The sequence below is a fragment of the Nicotiana tabacum genome, chromosome 19, assembly GCF_000715075.1.
Source record: "Nicotiana tabacum cultivar K326 chromosome 19, ASM71507v2, whole genome shotgun sequence".
NCBI lineage: Eukaryota > Viridiplantae > Streptophyta > Magnoliopsida > Solanales > Solanaceae > Nicotiana > Nicotiana tabacum.
This window is the reverse complement of record NC_134098.1, coordinates 49,856,337-49,868,341: the sequence shown is the minus strand read 5'-3', so window position 1 is coordinate 49,868,341 and position 12,005 is coordinate 49,856,337. Positions and strand designations below refer to the sequence as shown.

The window sequence follows — 12,005 nt, the reverse complement described above, 5'->3', positions numbered from 1 at the left end:
GCGAATCGGCCTCTGAACGCCTCGAATCTAGTCGCAATTAATTTGATACAGTCAACACAAATTATAGGAATCAATTCTATATGAAAATACTAAATTTCCTAATTAAATCCGAAATTCCACCCAAAAAGCAACAGTGGGGCCCACGTCTCGGAACCCGACAAAAGTTACAAAATATGAATGCACATTCAACCACGAGTCCAACCATATTAAATATATCAAATTCTGACATCAACTCGACCCTCAAATCCTCAATTTAACCTTAAGGGTTTTCACAATTTTTCTCACTTAAAACATCAATTAAATGCTAAAAATAACAATAGATTCGGGTAATTTGACCAAAATTGAGTTAAGAACACTTACCCCGATATTTTCCTTAAGAATCTCCCGAAAATTGCCTCTCCCCGAGCTCCAAATCATCAAAAATGGAAAATGAGACAAAGTCTCATTTTCAGAACTTAAGTTCTGCTACCCAGTCATTTACTCTATGCGATCGCGGACCAATTCCCGCGATCGAGAAGCATAATTTTTCACTGCCAAAAATTAACCTTACTCGATCGCGGACCTTCTCACACGATCGCGAAGAACAAAATAAATTGCCCCCAAAACTGGCTTTCGCGATCGTAGAAATGCCCACGCGAACGCGAAGCATTGGCTCCATAGACCTACGCGATCGCGGACTTGTCCAAGCGATCGCAAAGAATAACTTCGCGTGCCCAGCTCCTGCTACAATTCCTCTTCGCGAAAGCGGTATGCCTCACGCGTTCGCGATGCACCGGCGTCCAAAGCTTCGTGATCGTGTACCTCCCCACACAGTCGCATAGCAAAAATCCTCCACTGCCCAATTAAGCCTACGCGATCACGGACCTTCTCATGTGATCGTGTAGAAGGAAACCAGACAGTGCACCAGAAAATCTGCAGCTATAACACCAAGTCCAAAATTGATCTGTTAACCATCTGAAACTCAGCCGAGGCCCCCGGAACCTCAACCAAATACACCAACAAGTCCTAAAATATCATACGAACTTAGTCGAGGCCTCAAATCACATCAAACAATGCTAAAACCACGAATCGTACCCCAATTCAAGCCTAATGAAAACTAACGAATTCCAATTTCTATATTCGATGCCAAAACCTATCAAATCAAGTCTGGTTAACCTCAAATTTTGCACACAAGTCATAAATCACATAACAGACCTATGAAAATTTTCAAAACTGGATTCCGACCCCGATATCAATAAAATCAACTCCCGGTCAAAACTCCAAACCTTTCATTTCCTAATTTCACCATTTCAAGCGAAAATCAACTACGGAGTTCCAAATAATTATCCGGACACACTCCTAAATCTACAATTACCATACGGGGCTACTAGAATCATCAAAACTCTATTCCGGAGTCATTTACACATAAGTCAACATCCGGTCAACCTTTTCAACTTAAGTATTTATCCTTGAGACTAAGTATCTCAATTCATTCTGAAACCTCACCGGACCCAAACCAACTACCCCGGCAAGTCACATAAAATTGTAAAGCATAAAAATGAGCAGTAAAGGGGGGAACGGGGCTGTAATACTCAAAATAACCGGCTGGGTCGCTACAGCTTGACTGAGAGTCCACATTAAGCGAGACTATAGCAGATCCAGTGCTTAAAACATCATCATCTTTTTGCATGAAGGAATCTTTTGAATGGCTTGATCTCTGTAGGCTAAGTCAAGCCAAAGTTCTTTCTACTACTTCAGCAATGTTATTTCCTTCTTCTAGTATGTTCAAAGAGGATATCTCTCATTTTCGAGAAGATGAACAAGAAACGAGAGTTGACTTTGACGGTACTTAAAGTACTTGGTATCCCAATATTTCGGCTTCACACTTTTTGATTTGGCCAATAATCTCCAAGGCAACTTCCAATTCGCTCTTAAAGTTAGCAACCTCCATAGTGACACATTTGGAATTGATATTGATTATAGTCATCTTGATGTTCTTGATCTTTGAAGAGAAGAAATGAGAGGTAGATATAGTCCCACTAGGCGTGCCAAAATTTGTAACACCAAAATTCGCGTCTAAAAATAAAAGCAAAGACAAGAAAAATAGTGATAATTATAATATTTGATTTCACAAGTGAAGAGGGTTACAATCTCTAGAATATCTCAAATCTAAAGAGATATAGTCCTCCAATTCTTCTCCTCATAAGTCGGTTCAAAGGCCGGGAGCTTGATCTTGAACTTGATGGATTTTGGATTTGTGGTGCGTCACGAACAATTTTGAAGATCGTCAGGAACCAGAACTTGAGATATAACGAACGGAAGATTTGAAGCCGCTCGCTTGGGATTTGAGTTGAGTTCGCCTTTGTAGCTTGACCACGGATGAAGGTTGCAGATGTTGACCTTGATGACGCTCCTCGGAGCTTCTTTAGTCTTCCTTCTGCTGACTTGATGTACTTGTAGCCTTCTGATGTCTTCTTCTCTCAAATGAGAAGTGTGACCCTTTTATATAAGCATGAGGTGGAGTAGCCTCCAAGAAAACCCTAGTGGGTCATTGGGCTTGAGACTCCTATCGGGTCGATCCATTTGATAGAAGACGAATTAGCCCAATAGCCTTGGATTTTTATTTAAACCAATTTAAGTAGATTTAGCTAATTGACCCGATTATATTAGCCCATAATATTTATTTTGACTAGTACATATTTAATTCATGGTAAAAATTCAAATTTCTTGTGGGTTTAGATTTAGTATGATTTTAAGTATCTACACTATCATTTTAAAACGTCAAACCTAACAATAATATGTGCTAAATCCAATAAAGTTTATCCAACATTGAATCCATCCCATTATTTGTAAGTCAACCAATATTTTTTTATTTTGGTTTTTCAATTTAATATTAAATTTATTAACCTAGTTTCTAAATATGCAAAACTTCTGCATCAGAGTCATCGTTGACAACTGATGGATCAATTACATCAAAAACTCCATTGACACCCGTAGTCTGTACCCGAATTTTCACTGACAACTAATGGCTCCACCACATCAACAATTCGCTAACACATGGAGTTTGCATTCAAGTCACTGCCGACAACATGTGGCTCCATTACATCAACATTCCGCTGAGGCAAGTCCAATTACAATGTGGAACTAACTCTAAGTAGCGAATTGGGGCTAATTATAATGCAGAACTGAGAAATATCAAACTTACAAGCGAAGTCGAGGATCCGCTCTTCCATTCCGCTCGGCGAACAAAATTCACAAATCATCAAGTCTTCAAATTCCAAATAACTCTAGTCCAAACAATCTATTTCCTAGATTTCATGATCCTCCCGTATATTGTGTTATCATAACTCGATATTGAGGCAATTTTAAAAATTATTATTTGATTGATATCTTGACGTGATCTACGGATAACATGGAAAGTGTGTAGTATAGTTTTACTTATAGATTCGATGAGCACCACATTTATAAAAGGGAAGTATGAAAGCGCTTCATATTCTAGTATATCATTGTTATTTATCTTTAACTCCATAAGACTACAAGTATAGTTTTGTCACAACCCAAAATCCCACCACAGGTGTCGTGATGGCACTTGGTCTCTAAAACTAAGTAAGCCTGTTATAATTACAATTCAAGCCAATTTTTTTTTTAAAAAAAAAAATAGATAATCGAAACCAACGGAAATAATTACAAACCTCCCAAAACTGGTAATACTGAGTCACGAACTCTACATGAAATGATCTCAAGGATCGAATACTCAATACTGTTTGATTAATAATTAACAGTACAATAAAATGGAAAGACTCCAGGGGACTGCGATGACCAAGCAGCTCTACCTTGAATCCTTGCGATCACACTTTAACGCTGTCCGAGTCCGATATCTCCAATACCTGGCTCTGCACAAAAATGTGCAGAAGTGTAGTATGAGTACACCACAGTCGGTACCCAGTAAGTATCAAGACTAACCTCAGTGGAGTAGTGACAAGGTACATTCAAGACACTCACCAGTCTAATAACTTGTGCAATATAGTATACAAAAATAATAGGAAACAAATAACAATGATGGAAACAATAATCAACCAATAATATACACAGCAGGGCAACAAGAACACCATAAATATTGCTCAACAAATAATGAATATAAGTATAACAAATTAATCAAGTCCTTCAAATATAAATCTTTCGCCTATATATTTTTCAAATAATAATCTTCAGAATATAATACTTTCCAATAAATATATTTCGAATATACTCCCTTCAAATAAATATCTTTCAAATATAATTATTTCAAATAAATCTCTTTCAAATATAATTCTTTCGAATAAAAGTCACCATGTGACACCTCATTTCAAAATCAATAAGAATACAGATCTCAGCCCACTTTCATATTTCCACGGCACCTCGTACCAATTTCTCTATCACAACCGCACGGACAACTCACGTGCCAATATCATCATCATTTACTCACGGCACCTCGTGCCCACATTTCATATCACAACTGCACAGACAATTCACGTGTCAATATCATCATTATTTACTCACGGCACCCCGTGCCCACATTTCATTTCATAATCCGCCTCGTGCCCACATTTCATTTCTGCAATTTGCACCTTCCTACCTCAGCTTTTACCATGAAGAAAGCCAGTTTCTTATTCATTCATTTCTTGGAACTTTCACTTTTCGGGCATAGTATTTCTCTCTGTTTTTCTTTTGAACACAGAAAAAAGTTTACTTGACCTACTCCGAAGATTTCTAAATTGACCTGAGATTCAGCACAGATCTAGTGTACGCAAACCTTACCCTTACCTTATGTAGGTAGAGTGGTTATTTCTATTAATGTTGTTGTGAATTTTATGAGTTATTAACGTGTCGCTAATTCCTGTTTTAGTAATGATGCTAATGTATAACCATTATAAAATCATACATAGTTATTATGTATTCTGTGGATGGTTAAGTTTCTAAACTTTTTCCCTTTACCTTGTTCTTTATTTACAGTATTTCTCAACATAATAAACAAAGAATAAATAATTTAACAAAAAGAGAAAATTAAAAGAAATGCTGTCTTTGTTAATCAAAACCACCATTCCTCTAACAGCTTAGTTATAATCCATTAAATAAAAGGCACATCTATTCAAACTAGTGAGTGTCATGCAACAAATAGACAGGTTCTGGAATCAACGTTGACACACGCACGTAATAACAACTCACAATAACTTCACCACCGAACCAACAATTAATATACACTAGCTTTACTTATAGGGGTCAGCTAAAATCAGAAGCTTTCTACTGCATTAAAGCACACACTAAGTCCTGGAGTAGTAAAATCTAAATCTACAGTTAAGAGATTGTTGGGAACTTACTACTCGATTTCGCCGGAGAAAGAGAAAGAGAGCTGAGAAACAAGTCCACGGCCAAATGAGAATGAAGTTGAGCACTGCCGTAATTTGAAATTGAAGCGAAAACCAAAAGTACAGAGAGAAAAAGAAGGTACAAGTCAATAGATCAATCAATCAACTATATCTCAATGAACCTTAAATAAAATCACTGAACAAGTTACTCAATTTAAACTCATCTCATGTAAATATTATGGACATACAGAAAAGAAGTATTAGAAAAGTTCTGCTAATTTTCTAGACGTATAAATCTATGAAAGGTTAAATCACTCTTAGAAAGCATAGGCCCTACTGTAATAGTGCTAACCTCTAAAACAGATGAAAACACACGAATTAACAGCTGGAGCTCAATAGTTTTATGGTCTGATTAACAATGTAAACGACCAGAGTCTTCTGAATCTTCAAAGTTATGAAGGAATGAAAGAATGCATAGCAAAAATTACAGGAAATTAAGGAGGTGCACAGATGCCTTCACATTGGGGTTGATTTAATACAGACTTAATAACAGAAGATTGTAATCACCTGTAGTTGAGACACTCCAACTCCCAAAACACACACACAAAAACAGAGATTCAAGGGAAGAAGAGAGGACAGTGTGACTGAACAACCATGAAGGAAGTAGTTAAACAGATTCAAATTTTCAATTATCTATATTATCTGCAAAAGAATGATGTAGTAGTTAATAGGAAAAGTATCTCTGGTCACACTTACTAATCCATCCCTTCTCAGTTTTGATCAACCTGCTATGCTTTAACCCAACAAGTTGGACATGAAATTATCTCGGGTCACTCTTACAATTCTGGTGATTGAGCATCTATACCTCGAGACTGTCCTACATAATGCTTCTAGCTTTAAATAAATATTTGATTGACATAGATAAATGCATCTAAGATTTGTATCACAATATTGACGTGATATCATGACAAGCCTCAGCATATGCATTTTTATTTCTCCAATAAGTAAACCTCAACATATACACAACAATAAAAATTGAGCTAGTTGCCCCGAAAAATATTTGTTCCAAACTTAATTTCCTTCATAACTTTTTTGTAAACGAATGCATAGAGGTCTGATTAACAATGCATAGCAAAAATTACAGGTCTGATTAACAATGCTTGAAAAATGTAAACGAATTAAAAATGAAAGAATGCATAGAGGAGGAAGATTCCAAGGTAACAACAGAGAAATACAACAACAAAAGGAGCTCCAATAACAGTAACAACAGTAAGGAATCTTCTGAATCTTCAAAGGAGAAGTCCAAAATTACTGAAGATAAAAGGCCCGACTATATTCATGTCAGAGCACGTCGAGGTCAAGCCACTGATAGTCACAGCTTAGCTGAACGAGTGAGTTATAGATTTGGTCCAAGTGTTTTTTACTACATATTACTACTGTAATAGTGCTAACCTCTAAAACTGATGAAAACACACGAATTACTGATAAAGATTCAATCTATTATGGCCATATTCACTATTTAACTAGCAAAAATACAAAGCACTGTACAAAGCATATTTTGAGGCTATTATTTATGCACCGAGAGTAGATACAAAGCATAAGATCTATTTCATAGTTCGTATTTTACAAAAATAATTGCATAAAAAAGATATTAGGGTTCCGGACTGAAGAGATACGCATAGAAGAAAATACAGGGAGAGAAGAAAGGTGCTTACCACTCGATTTCTCAACCGAGTACGCCGGAGAAGGAGATTAAGAAGAGCAGCAGCCGAGCGCGGCCTCAACTCGCCAAAGAAGACGACCGAATTGGAGTTGGAGGCCTTTTCCAGTAAATAAACATAAACAAATAATGGGAAGTTTAGAAGGAAAACGAATTACTGCAGAGAGGTGATTGTTTTGAGGTCTTTTTGACTGATTTTCGCTGATTTTTTATCTGATTTCAAGGTGATTTGGACTGGAGGAGCTATTTTGCTGGAAGAAGTGGTGAAGATGACTGGAGGAGATAAACGATCTCCTTGTAATTTCCGCCGATAGTGAGCTGATTGTACCCTAATTTTTAGGGGTTTACGTATTTCATAGTACTTTATTAAGTATAAAAACTAAAAAAACAAATTAAAAATCAGATGGTGGGCCCTTCCATTTTAGCGGGTATATAAAGTTTGGGCGAAAAATAAGGAGGAAATTAATGACCGTAACAATAGATAAAACCGTTACCATAGATTGATTTATTGCTACGGTTATACAAAACGTTGCCATATATACCTCTATCGGAACGGTTTTAAGACTATTGCAACGGTTCAGTTGCTAAGTGTCCCGGTAGTTCCAATAATTATTTGTAACAGTTAAAATCGTAACAATAGACTATATATAGCAACGGTTACGGATCTATAGCAATAAAAAGCGTTGCCATAACTCCAATTTCTAGTAGTGGCACCCTTATATCCTCATAATAATAACTCAAATCACACAATAATTTACACGGAATATTATCACGACAACACAACACAGTCAATTCCTATCACAATTTGCCCAACAACCACAACCAATTCTAATGATATAGTAAAATCAATAAATTTCTCAAAAATAGCCTAAGGCTCCACACAATGTATATAAAACCTCAAAAATAATCAACGAGGATAGAAAATACTCAGTATAGAACAACCCCTTCATTAATCCAAATTTTTGATAATTATATCAACGCCTCAGTTTAAGCTTAGCTCATTAATTATTTACATATGGAAAATTCATAATATAATTATTTTCAGTAAATATCAAGTCAACAAACTCACGGAATTTACATAAATATTCAAGTAACAATCACATCAAATTGTCATATAAAAACAAATTCAACAAACAAGGATTTAGGCATGGCAAATAGATGATTTAATAAATGCCAACAATTATCCAATTTACTACATAATAATGCCTGAGACTTTAACCCAATAAAATTTGCACATATAAACCCGAGTACGTACTCGTCACCTTGCGTACACGGCTTTTCACATTTTACAAATGGCACATAAGACTCGATGCCTAAGGGATAATTTTTTCCACTCAAGGTTAGGCAAGATGCTTACTTTTTTTTAAGTTAGGCCGATATTCCAAAATTGTCTTCTTGGTTGAATTGACCTCCGGACAGCTCAAATCTATCCAAATTAATTCAATTCAGTCAATACTAATTATAGGAATTAATTCCATATGAAAATACTAATTTTCCAACAAAATTCGAAATTTAACTCAAAAATCTTACATGGGGCCCACGTCTCAGAATCAGACAAAACTCACAAAATTCGACAACCCATTCAATTACGAGTCCACTCATACCAAATTTACCAAATTCCGATAATAACTCGACCTCCAAATCTTAAATTTTTGTTCTTGAAAAGTTTTGTAAAAATCTTGATTTCTTCCATTTAAATCTGAAAGAAATGATGAGTATAACCATATAATCATGAAGTATAATTATTTTCGGATATAGAACACTTACCTCAATTTATATGGTGAAAAATCGCCTCAAAACCGCTTCAATCCGAGCTTCATAGCTCCAAATATGTTAAAATGGCTCAAACCCCCTATTTTAGAATCTGTCCAGTCAAGTTGCATTTGTCATTTGAGACTTATAAATCGCATTTGACACATGCGATTTTTGACTCAGTCACAGAAAAAATAGCATTACCAGCCTTCGGTAAATCCTATCATACCTTTCTGTATAATGTCCAAATGATCAATGGTTTAACTTTCTGGAAACTAGACACCAAGGACTACAACTTTCAGTTTTTGATAATTTTCAGATTCCTTATAGATTTCTAGATATAAGCTTCCAAAGTCAGCTTTGCGCATCAGAAATCTGACGATGCACACTGCTGTAGCCAACATCTACAGTACCAACCTTCAGTCAATCGATCATAACACTCTATACAAATGTCCAAATGATGAATGGTTTATCATTCTGGAAACAAAGAATCAAAGGGCTACAACTTTCATGTTTTGACAATTTCCAGATTCCTTATAGATTTCGAGATATAAGCTTCCAAAGTTAGCTCTGTGCATCAGAAATCTGGTGATGCACACTGCTATAGCCAAAAACTGTAGTACTAGCCTTCAGTCAATCGATCATAACTTTCTATACAAATATACAAATGATGAATGGTTTATCTTTCTGAAAACTAGAATCAAAGGGCTACAACTTTCATGCTTTGAAATTTTCCAGATTCCTTATAGATTTCAAGATATAGGCTTCTAAAGTCCCAATACGATTGCACCAGTTGCTGCCAAAAACAACTTCTGCCAACAGTAAGTCCAGTAGCTTCAACAAGGCGCCAAACGATCTGAACCCCATCCGAGCCACTCTGGACCTTGTCCAAATATACCAACAAGTCCGGTAACATAACACGGACCTGATTGAGGCCTCAAATCACGTCAAACAACATCAAAACTACGAATCGCACCTCGAATCGAATTATGAGTTTATGAATTTTCCAAATTCTATAATTTGCGCCGAAACGTATCAAATCAATCCGAAATGACATCAAATTTTGCACGCGAGTCTTAAATGACATAATGTAGCTGTTCCAATTTCTAGAATCAAATTTCGACCCTGATATCAATAAAGTCAACTCCCGGCCAAACTTTCCAAAAATCTTATATTTTCCAACTTTCGCCAAAATATGCCGAATTGTCCTACGGACTTCCAAATCCAAATTCGAGCATACGTCCAAGTCCGAAATCACCATACGAAGCTATTGGAATTATTAAAATTCTATTTCGGAGTCGTTCGCTCAAAAGTCAAACTCCAGTCAATTCGTTTCATTTAAAGCTTAAAAAATGAGAGTTGTTCTTTCAATTAAATTCCAAATCTTCCGAAACAAAACTCGACCGTACACGCAAGTCATAAATACATATTACGAAGTTGCTCGGGACCTTAAGTCACTGAACGGGGCATAAATTCTTAAAATGACAAGCATAAATTCTTAAAATGACAAGTCGGGTCGTTACATTCTCCCCCTCTTAAAACATACGTTCGTCCTCGAACGTGCCAAGAATTATTCCGAGGACATTAAATTACTGAGTGTATTCTTACACACATACTCGCGAGTGATTCTACATCACCGTAATTTAACATGGGTTCGACAACACCATCTCAATTGAGATTATTTCTTTTATCCTCATTTAAAAACTTTAAAGCCAATTTTTTTTTACACTCCAATTAATTTCAAAAAGGCCCGATTTTTATATTAACACACTGTGTTAGTCTCAACCGGCTATAGCAATTTCATGCCTACATGCACATTATACGGATGCCCGTAACTACATCTCTAGTCATAATAGTTGTTCATAATTAATTCCAACATCCTCAATTAATCTCATATTAACCAAAACCTTGTTTTAAATTTTTCACAACATTGACAGCAACACACGAGGAATGAAGACCTCATAATTATTTAATTGAATTAACGAGTCATATTTAACGCCACCTGGGCACTCACCTCGTAGGTTAAAACTCAATATTCATAGCACGAATATGGCTAAATATGCATAATAACACATAAAAAAATTATCAAATAAGCCTAACACGCATGATTCCCTATTTAGTACAAATTAAATTTCACAAAGGGAGAATTTAAAACACATGAATTTAACCACAAGGATCTCATCCTGATATAACTTCCACCGCAGCACGTAGCCCGGATTAAACATATCAAATCACATTAAACCGTAAGGATCCCATCCTCAACTCTGAATCACGAGTACTTTGCACATTGTGCCAACTGAAATTTTCTATTTTATTTTATAAATTCCGTGAAATAATTTCACAACACATAATGAACCCCCATACCGGTAGGGCATATAATTCATAAAATTATAATCAATTATCCCAAAATTACATCAAAACCCATTGTAGTGAGTAATAGAAAGTCACTTTTGGACTCATAGCCCTCAATAGTGTGCAAAACAACATGATAGACACGGGCTAACACCATCAAATCTCCCAACAAGGATAAACACGTGAGTGGTATACAAATCACAAACTCACCCTATATGGAGCATGATAGGAGGTCTCACCTCGGTAATCGGAGTCGAATCAAAATAAGAATAGTGCTCCTCTATTATAACTTAAATCATACTTGTAACCACACCATCTGGTTTATCGGCCTCAGCCAAATCATAGCAATTATATCAACGGGTCGGGCCTTCCCCTCTTGGGGCCCCTCTAACCGCCTGCCCTCCACCCCTAACTGGTTGTGCACGTGGAGTATTAACTGGAATAAACCCTATAGCCTGAGTATTCTGATGAAATTCGCCTCTCTCAAGTCTAGGACAATCTCTCATGATGTGCCTAGTATCACCACACTGATAACAACCCCTCTACGGGTTTGGCTGCTCATACTGAGTCTGTACCGGATAACTGGAATAACCATTATAGGAACCTCGTGCCGGTGGTGCATTAAAAGACCTTACTGGAGTACCCCGAGTATTCTGAAATTGTTTCCATGACCCCGTTGATACTAAGAATTATTAAGGACGGAGGAATACTGGAAGTCCTAGCATCATCCCATACAAATCTCATCTCTTAATCATATACAAGTTTCGAAGAACCTTTCAATACCGCATAAATACATCTCAGGCCAAAAGTAATATAACACATGTCCCGCAATCTGATCGTTGATAGTGGACTCTCAC

At 36.4% G+C, this 12,005-nt stretch overlaps 1 long non-coding RNA gene across 1 annotated transcript; it reads right to left on the bottom strand.

The window, feature by feature from the left end:
- Positions 1–3,477: 3,477 nt before the first annotated feature.
- Positions 3,478–7,376, bottom strand: LOC107777058 (uncharacterized). Its single transcript, XR_001646124.2, has 3 exons — positions 7,040–7,376; positions 5,337–5,410; positions 3,478–3,872 (listed from the first exon to the last, which is right to left on the bottom strand). It is a non-coding gene; the product is annotated as an uncharacterized LOC107777058 (long non-coding RNA).
- Between the last annotated feature and the right edge of the window lie 4,629 nt (positions 7,377–12,005).